We start from the raw sequence: 14,026 nt of genomic DNA, 5'->3' as shown, positions 1-14,026 counted from the left end.
ACGCATTTTCCACCCCCGGTCATTTCGCCCAGAGGAAATGATGATGCCCTTTCCATTTATGGTGTCTCGAAACTCGTGCCCCCTTTTCCGTTCGGGGCACGCTGCTGTCGGCGGGTACTTAAAGCAGCCGGCGGCACAGAAGCAAAGGACGAAGAAACACAGACGAAAAAAGAGAACTGAAGAAGACGGTTAGAGGCAACGGATAGCTAAGAACACAGGGCAAGAGACATACTGTAAGGAAGGCTGAGCCCAGTCCCAGCCGAAGAACAAGGAGCCCTAGGCTCTTAGATAGAACAAATATTCTTGTAACCAGCAAAATCCTTGAGGGACTTCCTCAGGACAGTTATAGTATCCATACAGGAGTAGGGTATTACGCCCCCGTGCGGCCCGAACCTGTCTAAATTCCGGTGCATTTACTCCTTCCTACACTAGGCAACACCCCCACCACCGGCCGTTGCATTCATTCCCATTTATTTCTCCAACGAACTTATTCAGGATCATCCCCCCGGCCGAATCTCTAAAAAGGGGTCTCTCGGGATCCCTGCGACTGGAGTTAATCCTCCGACAGTCTCCGAAGGAGTTCATTCCAGGGGGTCTTGTGCTACGAAGGCTTCCCAATGCTTCGACTGTGGGAAAGCTATGAAGCAAGTGGGATGAACCTTTTCAGGTGAAGAGTTCAAAGAGGCATGAGTCTTATCACTTGACTACACTTGAAGGAGAAGAGCTTTCGCACACTTGGAATGCGGATAGCCTTCGCAAGTATTATATGTAATCAAAGACATCAAAAGTGGGCTTCGTAGTAATAGGCGAAGCACATGTAGTAGATTTACATTTATGAAGTCTAAATTCAGCATTTCAATTCAAACAATGTACATGTACTATATTATTTTCCTCATAGGGGAACCACTCATCGAGGTGTGGAGTTTTTAAAGAGACAATCACCTTTGTAAACCCTTATGATTATATGAAATTACCCTAAAAAAAAGCATGTGTTTCAATGGAATTCATGCATGATTCATCATCGAAGTGATGGAAACCTTCAATTGATGGATGCACACCAATCGACGAAATAAGGCGGGCCGAAGCCAGCAAGAAAAAAGTTGAGGTAAGGAATGTCAAAGTGTGACTAACACCTTACCCTTCGATTTAAATACAGGTGCACACCTGCAGGAAAAAAAGCCAAAATGTTGCTAGACCTTAAAACAAAGGCAGCACACCTCTTGACTTAAAAAGGAAAAAGCCAAAGTGTTGAGATACCTTCAAACAAAGGCAGCATACCTCTCAACTTAAAATGGAAAAAGCCGAAGTGTTGCTAGACCTTAAAGTAAGGGCAACACACCTCTCGACTTTGAAGGAAAAAAAGCCTGTGTCGCTAATCCACAGTGGAAACTGCACACCTCGACATGAACATAGTTAAAGTACTGCCCGAGTTAAAGATGAGTAACGCACATGTTGAATAAAAAAAGTTCAAGAGAACTTTGAACTACAAAATAAAGACAATTACACCCTTCGGCCATTACATATTTGGCTTTCAAGTAAAAAAGAGAGAGGCAAAAACAACCGTAAATCCATCAAAGCAACGCTCAACTAGGCGACGGCTCATCCCTACTGCTTAAAAGTTGGGGGATGGCATTTTTTTATCGACGCTTCACGCACGTGTTGCTGAAGGTCCCTATGGCTTAAAAGTCGGGAGGGGGGGGGTATTTTTTCGATCGACGCTTCATACACGTTGTTGCCGAAGGTCCCTACGGTATAAAAGTTGGAGGGTAGTTTTTTTATCAGCACTTCGCGCACATCACTGTCGAAGTTCCCTATGGCTTATAAGTTGGGGATGGGGGGACGGTGTTTTTTTGATCGACACTTCACGCACATTGCAGCTGAAGGTCCCTACAGCTAAAAAGTTAGGGACCGAAGGCTCAACGAAAGAATGCAACAAAGAAAAACAAAAAATCATTCTGTAAATTAATCAATGTTAGGATCTACAAAATCTTTATACATTTGACTACATCTAAGTTGGAAAGCGATACCTAGCCTTGCGAAAAAAGCTATGTCGGGTCCAGCGAGAACTCGACATAACCATCCAAAGAAGTGCTAGACGAAGGCAAAGTCGGAACACCATGACCGTCAACAAATGTTGGTCCTTGCAAGGGCTGAGGTTGCCGTCCATAACAAAAGTGCAAGAGCAAGGTCGAGTTATACTCTTCATCAAACGGCTCAGGCTTTGGCTCAAGGAGCATGTCAGAGGGTCAAAGTATCCACGCTCTATCCTACGGATTTTTTGTTCTACCCTTTGGATCTCTAAGTCCGAAGGGCGAAATGAATCCCAAAATGCTTTCGTTTTAGCGTTTCTAGCGTCATATGTCCTAGTCGCTGCTCGCCAATATTTATCAAATTCTATGTCAGGGTGGTGAAGGTGGAATGAATCCTAACAAGTCCATGGCATGAAAAAGTTGTCCCGCATCATAATTATAGGGACACCACCTTTGACTACCTGCGTGCAGAGTCCAAAGGGGTACCAGCACATGAAGCGAAGATGGCCAAGATACATCATGTTTTAGTCACAAAAGACTTCAGTAAGTCACCCCTCGCTCACACCTGCTCTGGCCCCACATTTTGTGCTTCATCAGCATCCTGCGAAGGAGGGGGTGGCGAAGTGGGATGGGCAGAGGTTCTTGTAATGGCTGAAGCATCCCTGGTCTTCATGGCAACCTACAATAAAAAACAGTTAAAATAAAATGAAAGAATAATAAAATAATGCTAAAAGGTACTTACTCATCGATGGTTGTTCTCCGCCTTTTGAAGGGTGAGGTCACGCCCTGTAACACCCGGTTTTAAGACCAAAATCAGATGTAAACTATATGTATGCCAGGATCAGTTTATTCATACATATAGCGACTTCATCAGTGCATAACAGACACAGTGCTTCTTATAACAACGCTATTTATTACAAAATGACCACACACGGGTCTAAAAGAAAATACACCACAGCGGAACAGAACAGCGCAGTTCCACACCAACAGGCTACCGACCGGGAGCTCCACAAGCCTAGAACTTGGCATCATCTTCAGGGAAATCATCCTCAAGGAATTCTTCAAATGTTTCACCTTCTGAAATAGCAAGCGTGAGTATTTCCAATACTCAACAAGTGGGGGAAAATTAAATTTGATATGGTGCCTTGAACCAAGGTTTCCTATTATCTAGGGTTTCATTTGCATAAAAGCTGATTTTATCCTTGAACTATGGGAAAAAAATTTATTTTTAAAAGGAAAAGATGCACAAAAGATTTTTCTTTAACCTCCGAGAATTCAACCAATTCTCAACCATGAAAGACATCCACCCGACTAATCATGTGAGGGTCCATGCTGCTCATAACCGTGAGCACGGCTGAATATTCAGTTTGACACTCTGCAGAGTTTGTACACTTTACCCACGAGTCGTGATCTTCTCTGTGGCCGGTACCTGCCGGTACCTTACACACTTCCGGGGTGTGCGCCAAGAGATCACTACGAGGCTTTTCCAAAGAGTCTCCCAGTATGCACTTGCCCACTGAGGTTTCATCGCCGTACATAAGTGGAGTAACCCTCTACCCCAGAAGCCCCCTCTTGTGCCGGGTAGAATCGGGAAGTAACCATTCCTTATCTACGCATCCAATTGACTCAAACAACACTGGAAGAACATCTAATTACTAGGCCAAGCCATACCATATTGGTCTCGTGGTTGTTCTTTTTGCCATGGATGATCGCTCCACGAACCGGTCCTTAAAATGGTCTGGGCAAGATCGCCAATAATCCCATAAGAGTAGATTACCAAACATTTCCAATCAACTAACCATGCCGAGAATAACCCTTTCTTGCCGAAACCCCCAAATATCCTTGTTGTTAACTCCTCTAACAACATCAGTTTTCATGTCATACTTCTTATATCAACTTTTAGTTCATAACTCATGATTCATCACCTACATGCTACATGTTCATCTAAAAGCATGGCTAAGCATAAACATGATGTTATTTTGAGGATAAAACATCTAAAACTAACACTAGTATTTGCTATACTACCCATTTTGTAAAACAGCATGCATATTTGATAAAGACTATCTTTATGTAAAAACTGGGTTCGCAACATGGTCAAGACACTTGCCTTCGTTGAAGTGATGCACAGGTCCTTCAAAATCTTCTTCCTGAAAGTTCCCGAACTCCTGGACTGAATCGTCTACACGAGCACACAATCATACAGAAGAACAGTACACCAAACAATCCTAAAACTAGGGGAAAACCCTATAAATAGAATCTACACATCGCTATGAGAATATGAGCGTAACGATCGCCTAAATCGAAGCTACGAGCAAAAAGTTATGAGCGTTTGAAGTTCCAGGGGTGTTTCTGCAAATTTTTCTTATTATCAGAGAATAAAACCGATTATTTTTATACTAAAAACAGGTTTATTGTGCAATGATGATGTCATAAATCGGACATCAGTAATTCTGTGAAGAAAAAGGTGGTGGACTGAGTCCACCGAGCGGTGAACCGGCCGAGATCCCTCGGTCCATGGTCCACCGAGGACCGATGGCTCTGAAGCGGCTACGGGCCAGCGGCGGGCGGCCGGGGGACGGCCGGGAACACGCACCGGTGAGCGGCAGGCTCCGGCGAGCGGCTGAAGAGAAGGAGGGAGGGGCGGCGAACTCACCCCGGGCGTCAAGGAGACCGGAGCGGCGCCGGAGTGGCTGGACGATGACAAGAACGGCAGCGGCGGTCAGCTAGGCGGCGGGAGGGGTGTTCCAGCTACCGAATGACGAAGACCATAATATCATCAATAAACATCACGACGAACTTGTCCAGAAACTCCATAAAGACCTTATTCATTAGGTACATGAATTATGCTGGTGCATTTGTCAAGCCAAAAGATATTACCGTGAACTCATAAAGGCCATATCGGGTAACGAACGCGGTCTTTGGAATATCCGAAGCGCGAATCTTCAACTGGTGGTATCCGGACCGAAGATCAATCTTGGAGAAAATACACGCTCCATTCAACTGATCAAACAGACTATCAATGTGAGGCAATGGGTATTTGTTCTTGATAGTTACTTCATTGAGAGCCCGATAGTCTATGCACATCCTTTGCATTCCATCTTTCTTCGGTACAAAGATGACTGGAGCTCCCCAGGGCGAAGAACTAGTGCAGATAAACCATTTGTCTAACAGCTCTTGGATTTGCTCCTTGAGCTCTGCCAGCTGATTAGCATCCATTCTATAAGGTCTCTTATATATAGGTGCAGTTCCTGGCACTAACTCAATAACAAATTCTATTTCACGATCTGGCGGCATACCTGGAAGATCATCGGGAAAAACGTCCGGGAACTCGTTTACCACATTGATCTCTTCTATAGGAATACCCTTCATTTGATTTAGTGAGCATTCCTCTGCCGAGGGTATAGTTGCATCAAACTCGACCTGCGTGCCTTCTCTGTTGGTCAGTTGAACTGCTCTTCTGGCGCAGTCTATGATTCCCTTATATTTCGCCAGCCAGTCCATACCCAAAATAACATCAATTCCACTGGATTCCAGAACTACAAGGTTGGCTAAGAAGTCTACCCCCCTTATATAAAGGCTTAGCTTTGAGCATATATACTTTGTCCTCATCTCTCCTCCAGGAGAGCTAATAATCATTTGCTGCTTCATATGCACAATTGGCAAATTATACTTTGCAACATATCTTGTAGTGATGAATGAATGCGATTCTCCTGAATCAAATAAAACTGAGGCTGGGTTTGAGTTGACAAGGAACATACCAAGCACCACATCTTGCACTTCTTGGACTTCTTCAGCAGTGACATGGTTGACTCGCCCACGTGCATAGTTCTGTTGAGCCCGGTTGGTTGGAGCTGGTGCCAGGTTCCCATTGCGGCCTGGAGCTTGATGCTGACCTTGCTTTGGAGCATTCTCATTGCCATACTGCATGGGAGTGTTGTTGGATTTCTTCCTCAGGCATTTATTGGCATAATGCCCTACTTCACCACAGACGAAACATGCTTTTCCGGTGGAAGGTGCCTGATCGCCAAACTTCTGTTGAGGTGCCGGTGGTTGGGTCTGACGAGGGGCTTGGTAGTTTGAGCACTAAGCTTTCATCTGTAGCTTGTTCTGGTTTTGATGCTGGTTCTGATTTGGATGCTGGTTCTATTGGCGGAACATTGGTCCTTGTTGAGGTGGGTTATAGCAGGGTCGAGAGTGACTGCTTGAGCCTTGGCCTTGAGAAGACATTTTCCTCTTATGATCCATCTGGCGGCGTTTGTGTTCCACCACCAGGGCTTTATTCACCATAGCCTGGAAGCTTGCAAAGTCTTGGGGAAGCAATGCATATTGGATACCATCATTTAGGCCCTCTAGGAAGTGCTCCTGCTTTTTCTCATCCGTATCGACATCCTCGGGGGCATACCTTGATAGTTGCGTGAACTTGGCCACATATTCACTCACAGACATAGCTCCTTGTTTAAGCTCATGAAATTCCTTCCTTTTGAGTTTCATTGCCCCAGCTGGTATATGGTGAATGCGAAAGCTGGTCCTAAACTCCGCCCACATAATGGCTTGTGCGTCTTCATGGGCGTTGACATATGCGTCCCACCAATCTGCCGCTGGTCCGGAAAGTTGATGTGAAGCAAACAAGACCTTTTCCCTGTCGTTGCACTGAGCTATCTAGAGTTTCTTCTCCGTGGCTTTCAACCAGTCGTCAGCATCCATTGGTTCCACAGCCTGTGAGAACACTGGGAGTTTGGTTCTCATGAACTCTCCCATCCTATTCTGCGGTGGAGGAGGAGGAGGAGCTTGCATGTGCACGGGGGCCTGCTGCATAGAGCTAGTCCCTGAAGAATTTGCGTTTGCATGGTCATCATTTGCTCCATGTTGAACTGAGGTGGCGGAGGAGGATGCGGTAGTTGCTGGTTGTTGTTGACATTGTTGTTGTCGGCGCGAGGGTTTCTCCTGGTGTTCACCATCTGCTGGTTGCCAAGGTATGAGCGGAGAACAGAGGGAAAAAGCAAAGATGACAAGATATGACCGAAACAGATAGAACAAGAGCAAAAGACTCCCAACTAATTATTATATTATAAGATAACTGATGCAACGTGGAGAAAAAGCATCCACCTTACATCAACAATCACGCAAATATCCAGCTCATAACATTGATCACAAAACAGACACGACCACACAAAAACTAGAACAAACGACATAAACAATCTAGACGACTTATTAAACTGGCTCCAGGTGGTCTCCTAAGCATGCGATCCGGCAGATGGTTTAGCAGTTGACTGGTCGTCGTCCTCCGAAGACTCCTCATAGAAGGATCATTGCGGCGCGGCCTCTTGGGAGAGGGTGAGTGAACGGACTGGTCCTCTGAATCAGAAGAGCTGGACATCCCATTGAGGCTCTTCTGCAGCTCCCTGATCTATGCTTCGGCATCACGAAGGCGCTTGTGTGTGTCCTGAAGCTCGTCCAAAGCTTCATCCAGGTCCTCATGCAGTGTCGTAGCTAGTAGCACCTGCTCTCGAGCCACACCACTATGCTCGTGCGTGGTCGTCTTCACCTTGATGTCCCGGCTTCCACGCTCTCAACGAGGAAAGTAGTCATAGGAAGTCCCCCTCAGAGTGCTCCTGTGGTGCTCACAGACACGAGCCAGTGCCTGTCTTGCTGCGTCTCGGATCCCTGCTTCGAAGCTTGCACGGACAGCCATTACTTTGTGGATTCCCACGATCTCATAGTTGCCGTTGCCTTCTGGAGAACCGTAGATGCACACTTCTACCGTCTACTCCTCACGTCTTGGACGAGTCTGACGAAGACCGTGGTAGACAGGCGCCTTGGTGTACCCCAAACGCTGCAACATTTCTACCAGTATCATTGGTGCCTTCCCTGCTTCGAATCCCTTGGAATGGTACAGCTTCTTGCTTCCATTCTTAGGAATAGTGACTCCACGGCTAGGTCCAGCAGAGGCGTTAGGTGCAAAGGTGGCAAGGGCACAGGGAGGAACATAGCCGTCGGTGGTCTTGCGGGCAGTCTTCTTGATGCGGGCCATCTACAGTTTGGAAACAAGAGAGTATCAGTAAAACATTTTCAATAAAGCAATAAAATGAAGCTCAAGGGTAAACGAAAAATTTACAAATATAGTTTTTATAAATTAATCCTTAATATGCAACCATTTCTAGCTAGGCTTGCGACGTACGGTCAACACGGCTCTCATACCACTTCTGTCACACCCGGTTTTAAGACCAAAACTAGATGTAAACTATATGTATGCCAGGATCAGTTTATTCATACATATAGCGACTTCATCAGTGCATAACAGACACAATGCTTCTTATAACAACGCTATTTATTACAAAATGACCACACACGGGTCTAAAAGAAAATACACCACAGCGGAACAGAATAGCGCAGCTCTACACCAACAGGCTGCCGACCGGGAGCTCCACAAGCCTAGAACTTGGCATCATCTTCAGGGAAATCATTCTCAGGGAATTCTTCAAAAGTTTCACCTTCTGAAACACCAAGCGTGAGTATTTTCAATACTCAACAAGTGGGGGAAAATTAAATTTGATATGGTGCCTTGAACCAAGGTTTCCTATTATCTAGGGTTTCATTTGCATAAAAACCAATTTTATCCCTGAACTATGGAAAAACAAATTTTATTTTTAAAAGGAAAAGATGCACAAAAGATTTTTCTTTAACCTCCGAGAATTCAACCAATTCTCAACCATGAAAGACATCCACCCGACTAATCATGTGAGGGTCCATGCTGCTCATAACCGTGAGCACGGCTGAATATTCAGTTTGACACTCTGCAGAGTTTGTACACTTTACCCACGAGTCGTGATCTTCTCTGTTGCCGGTACCTGCCGGTACCTTACACACTTCCGGGGTGTGCGTCAAGAGATCACTACAAGGCTTTTCCAAAGAGTCTCCCAGTATGCACTTGCCCACTGAGATTTCACCGCCGTACATAAGTGGAGTAACCCTCTACCCCAGAAGCCCCATCTTGTGCCGGGTAGAATCGGGAAGTAACCCTTCCTTATCTACGCATCCAATTGGCTCAAACAACACTGGAAGAACATCTAATTACTAGGCCAAGCCATACCATATTGGTCTCGTGGTTGTTCTTTTTGCCATGGATGTCCGCTCCACGAACCGGTCCTTAAAATGGTCTGGGCAAGACCGCCAATAATTCCATAAGGGTAGATTACCAAACATTTCCAATCAACCAACCATGCCGAGAATAACCCTTTCTTGCTCAAAACCCCAAATATCTTTGTTGTTAACTCCTCTAACAATATCAGTTTTCATGTCATACTTCTTATATCAACTTTTAGTTCATAACTCATGATTCATCACCTACATGCTACATGTTCATCTAAAAGCATGGCTAAGCATAAACATGATGTTATTTTGAGGATAAAACATCTAAAACTAACACTAGTATTTGCTATACTACCCATTTTGTAAAACACCATGCATATTTGATAAAGACTATCTTTATGTAAAAACTGGGTTCGCAACATGGTCAAGACACTTGCCTTCGTCGAAGTGATGCACAGGTCCTTCAAAATCTTCTTCCTGAAAGTTCCCGAACTCCTGGATTGAATCGTCTACACGAGCACACAATCATATAGAAGAACAGTACACCAAACAGTCCTAAAACTAAGAAAAAAACCCTATAAATAGAATCTACACGTTGCTATGAGAATATGAGCGCAAAGATCGCCTAAATTGAAGCTACGAGCAAAAAGTTATGAGCGTTTGAAGTTCCAGGGGTGTTTCTGCAAATTTTTCTTATTATCAGAGAATAAAACCGATTATTTTTATACTGAAAACAAGTTTATTGTGCAATGATGATGTCATAAATCGGACATCAGTAATTCTGTGAAGAAAAAGGCGGTGGACCGAGTCCACCGAGCGGTGAACCGGCCGAGATCCCTCGGTCCATGGTCCATCGAGGACCGATGGCTCTGGAGCGGCTACGGGCCAACGACGGGCGGCCGGGGGATGGCCGGAGTCGGTCGGGAACACACGCCGGTGAGCAGGAGGCTCCGCGCGAGCGGCGGAAGAGAAGGAGGGAGGGGTGGCGAACTCACCCCGGGTGTCAAGGAGAATGGAGCGGCGCCGGAGTGGCTGGGCGACGACGAGAACGGCAGCGGCGGTCGGCTAGGCGGCGGGAGGGGTGCTCCGACGACCGAATGACGACGGCAAACCACGGAACCGACGCCGGAGGGTCCTGCAAAGATGATGAACGAGTCAATTTGGCCAGAGGCGGTTCGGTCACGAAGAACGAAGTCGGCAGAGCTCCTCACCGGAGACAATGGCGATGGCAAACCGAGAGAGAAGAAAGGGCGGAGATGGTTGGACGGGGTGCGCAAGAGAACGGCGAACTCAGTGGCATCGGATTTTATAGAGGGGAAGGAAGGGAGAGGGACGTACGGCCGGCCGGACTTCAATGCCGGTGCTAGCTCCATACGGCCGGAAACGGCAACGGACGGCCGTTTCACCAAATTGAAGAAGGGAAAGGAGGGGAAGGGGCACGCGCATGCGACGGAGGCGGTTTGGGGTGGGGAGATGAACGGGGGAGGCCTTAATTGAAACCGGCAGCGGCGGCAGTGCTTAAACAAGGAGGCGGGCGAACGGAGGTGGGAGAAGGGGAGGCATCAGCTCTGCTTGGCGCAGCCGGCTCGGCTAAAGGGGCCCACCTGGCAGCGAGAGAGGAAAGGAAGGGGCGGCTCGGGCGGGCGCTCGGCTCGGCTCGGAGCTGGGCCCACCGGGCGGCGAGAGCGGGGGCAGTAGCCGGCTGGAGAGGTCGGCTCGGGTGGGGCAGGCTGACTTGGGCTGACGCTGAGAGAAAAGCCGGCCCACGCGGGAGGGGAAAGAAGGGAGTGGGAGGAAGAGAAACTGGGCCGGAAAAAGGAATTCGGCCCAAGCGCAAATTCTTTATTTTTAAAGCCTTTTCCAAATGAATTTCAACACATTTCCAAATGAGGTATTAAAGCGGCGAAACCTAGCGAAATTTTGCAAATTTTTTTCCACCCAATAAAACCTTATTGCATCTACAACGGCATGAATGCATTCAAACAATTATCCTAGGCCAAGTTAAATTTAGAAATTAATTTCCTATTGAGCTAAGTTGCAACACCTGATTAATTTCTAGAAATTTTTTAAATTATTGCAAATATTGAATTTTTGGGTGTTACACGCCCGTACATGCACTAGTAGTTGCTGGTGAAAGCTTTGGCGGTGACCTTCGACGTCTTCATCACCGCCCCGATCGACATGTCTGGGGGGTAGCAGCATGTCATCTCTAAAGATTGTATAAGGCTTTGTCCTGAATCATGGTGCAAAAATCGCCATACAAGTGGGCTACTTGCTGAAGGCCTTCAGACGATTACGCGACCCACCCGAGAAGGCCATCAAGGTTGCAGTGGTTGAATGCTGGAATTGAGGCCGAAGCACCCAATTCTTGAAGAGTTTTGCCAATAGCTTCGTTGGCTCTCACCGCTTTCAACTCCAGAACATCTACCCGCTTTTGGACAGCGTCCCAAGCAAGTTGCCTCGCCTCGTGTAGTGCTTCGTTTAGGCATTGGTTTTTACTTTTTCGGCCGCATAGATAGCTCCAAGTTCTTGGTGATCCTTTTTAAGGTCATCAAGCTCTGATACGCGTGCTTTGGACAGCTCTGCGCATTGGCGAATGGTGTCTACCTCTTTTTCCAATTCCTGCGCACTCAGTATGTCCAGCTTCATTTGTCGGAGGTGTTCACCAATCTTTCCTTCAACCTTCTCTGCTTTTTTTAGCAGCATGTCTCTCGTCGCCTCCGCACCTTTTGGGCGAGCCACCGCCTATTCCGCACGTATTTGCATAGCGCGCGCGAGAAGCATGCCCTATAAAATAAATATTAAATTATAAGTACGACAGTGCAAAGGTAAGAATAATGATAATCAAAAGTACCTTTGTTGTCATGACATCGAAGGCGTCCATATGTTCAGAAGCAGGTTTCTGTGCCAATTGTATCTCGGGCATGGGGAGGGCGAAGATATTGAATATGTTCTTCGCATCCTTCACCTCTTCGGCCTCAATGACTCTAGCATTGCATGAGGCGCCCACTAACATAAGGTCTTTGCCATCGCGACAACACGGCTGTGGCCAAGCATCCCCCTCTTCGGTCTCCACAGTACGTTGACTTTCAGAGGAGTCAGAGTCTGAGCTGGAAGAAGATGAGCTGGCTGACTCGGATCCAGAGTCGACAGGGTTAGCCTCTTCAGCCCTGTTGCCGTGCTGAAGCTCGGTCTCCCTCTCTTTTGCCCTAGTTGTGACAACAAGCTGAGACCCTAGCGGCTCGTCATCATCGCTATCAATTATGAGGGGACGTAGTCGATCCGCGCAGAGGTCGCAGAGCGCCTAGGAGAAGGAGTGACCACATCTGTTGTCTCCTTCAGAGGGGTACAAATTCAACGGCCTTGGGGCCCTGAGGTCCTCCTCACTGCATGCATCACCAAATATTAGTTGGCGAAGCCCCTAAATATTCGATGCAATTGTCTTCTTTTTCTTGGCTACTTGAGTCAGAGGGTTTACACCTTTCCTCTTTTTTTGAGCTTGGGTGGCGGAGGGATCTCCAGTGCTGGAGTCTAAGAGGCGCCCCCATTTGGCACCACTTGTAGAGGGCCTAGTGAGCTTCGGTCTATCCTCATATGTGAGGCCACGTAGTTTAAAGATTCGATTCAGCCGGTGGCCGAGGGCCCGTTCAACACAGGCTTGGCTTTCGGCTAGTGTGAACTTTTTGAGAGAAGTCGGGCTCCGGCTTCCACCTCGTTGACCATCACAGCTGCATCAAAAGTTCAATTTTTTTGGATAAAATAACAAAAATAATTGAAGACTTATGAAAGTCGAGACCAAAAGACACACCTGGTTTTCCCCTAAAATCAAACTGAGGGTGGCACAACCCCTCTGGCCCCTTTAGCCCAAAGGATGGAATATCCCACCCTTTGCTCTGTGGCCAAACCCCTGCAGCGACAAACTCTTCGACAAGGTCGTGGGTTTTCAGATGCTTCACACACCTAGTGAAGGCTTCGAATGTAGCTTGTTGAATGCTTTTCAGCATGATGTCTGGGGCATAGTTGCTTTTGTAGTCTTGGCACTTGGATACAAGATACCCCCTCTTCTCCACTTTGTGGTAGAACCACCACTGCGTCCAATCCTTCGACCATTTGTTCTTATAGGCCGTGATAGGTGCAGCCAAGCCCCCACGATAGCAAAAGTTAACGCAGCCATATTGCGCTTCGCTCTGGACATTGTCCACGAAGACGGGCTTCGGCTGGTGATGAATGTCCACGAAGACGAGCTTTGGCTGGTGATGAATGTCCACGAAGACGGGCTTTGGCTGGTGATGAATGTCCACGAAGACGGGCTTCGGCTGGTGATGAAGAAGCTGATGGGCAGCAACAAAGGTTCGTGCGGAAGCCTTCGCCTCTTCTGATCTCGCTGCCCAAGCGAAGAGGCTGAGCCGAACACTGGCATTTGGTGTCAACTAGTGTAGAAAAATCTCGAACATCTTAAGGACCTTTGCCCCCCATTTCATCATAAGGTAGGCAAAGTCTCATGTGGAAGTAATCCATGAAAATAATGGCTTCATCATCTTCTAGGATCGGGATCTTTTGGTCCTTCGGAAGCTGGACTTTCAAAGTATTGCTTATTATGCCCTCTTTCTTTAGGCCAGCCAGGACCCCTTTGTCAACTTTTGACCGCCCGATTCAATAGGTCTTCGGCATCGCGATCTTGCTTTTTGGGGCCATCGGATTAGGTTGCCTCACCTTCGGTTAAGAGTGCGAAGGTTGTCGGATGGCTTTGGGCAGAGTGACAGAAGCGGATTACATGGGCTTGAAAGCAACATGTTTGCGGTAAAAAGAAATGCATCGCGAGGTAACATATATAACGATCAAAATGCCAACTCAAGGGTAGTCGAAAAGACATGCGTTGGGAATCGAACCATCTCATTAATGGTAGT

Source organism: Phragmites australis, chromosome 18 (assembly GCF_958298935.1).
Source record: "Phragmites australis chromosome 18, lpPhrAust1.1, whole genome shotgun sequence".
NCBI classification, from domain to species: domain Eukaryota; kingdom Viridiplantae; phylum Streptophyta; class Magnoliopsida; order Poales; family Poaceae; genus Phragmites; species Phragmites australis.
Note: the sequence above shows the minus strand (reverse complement) of the source record.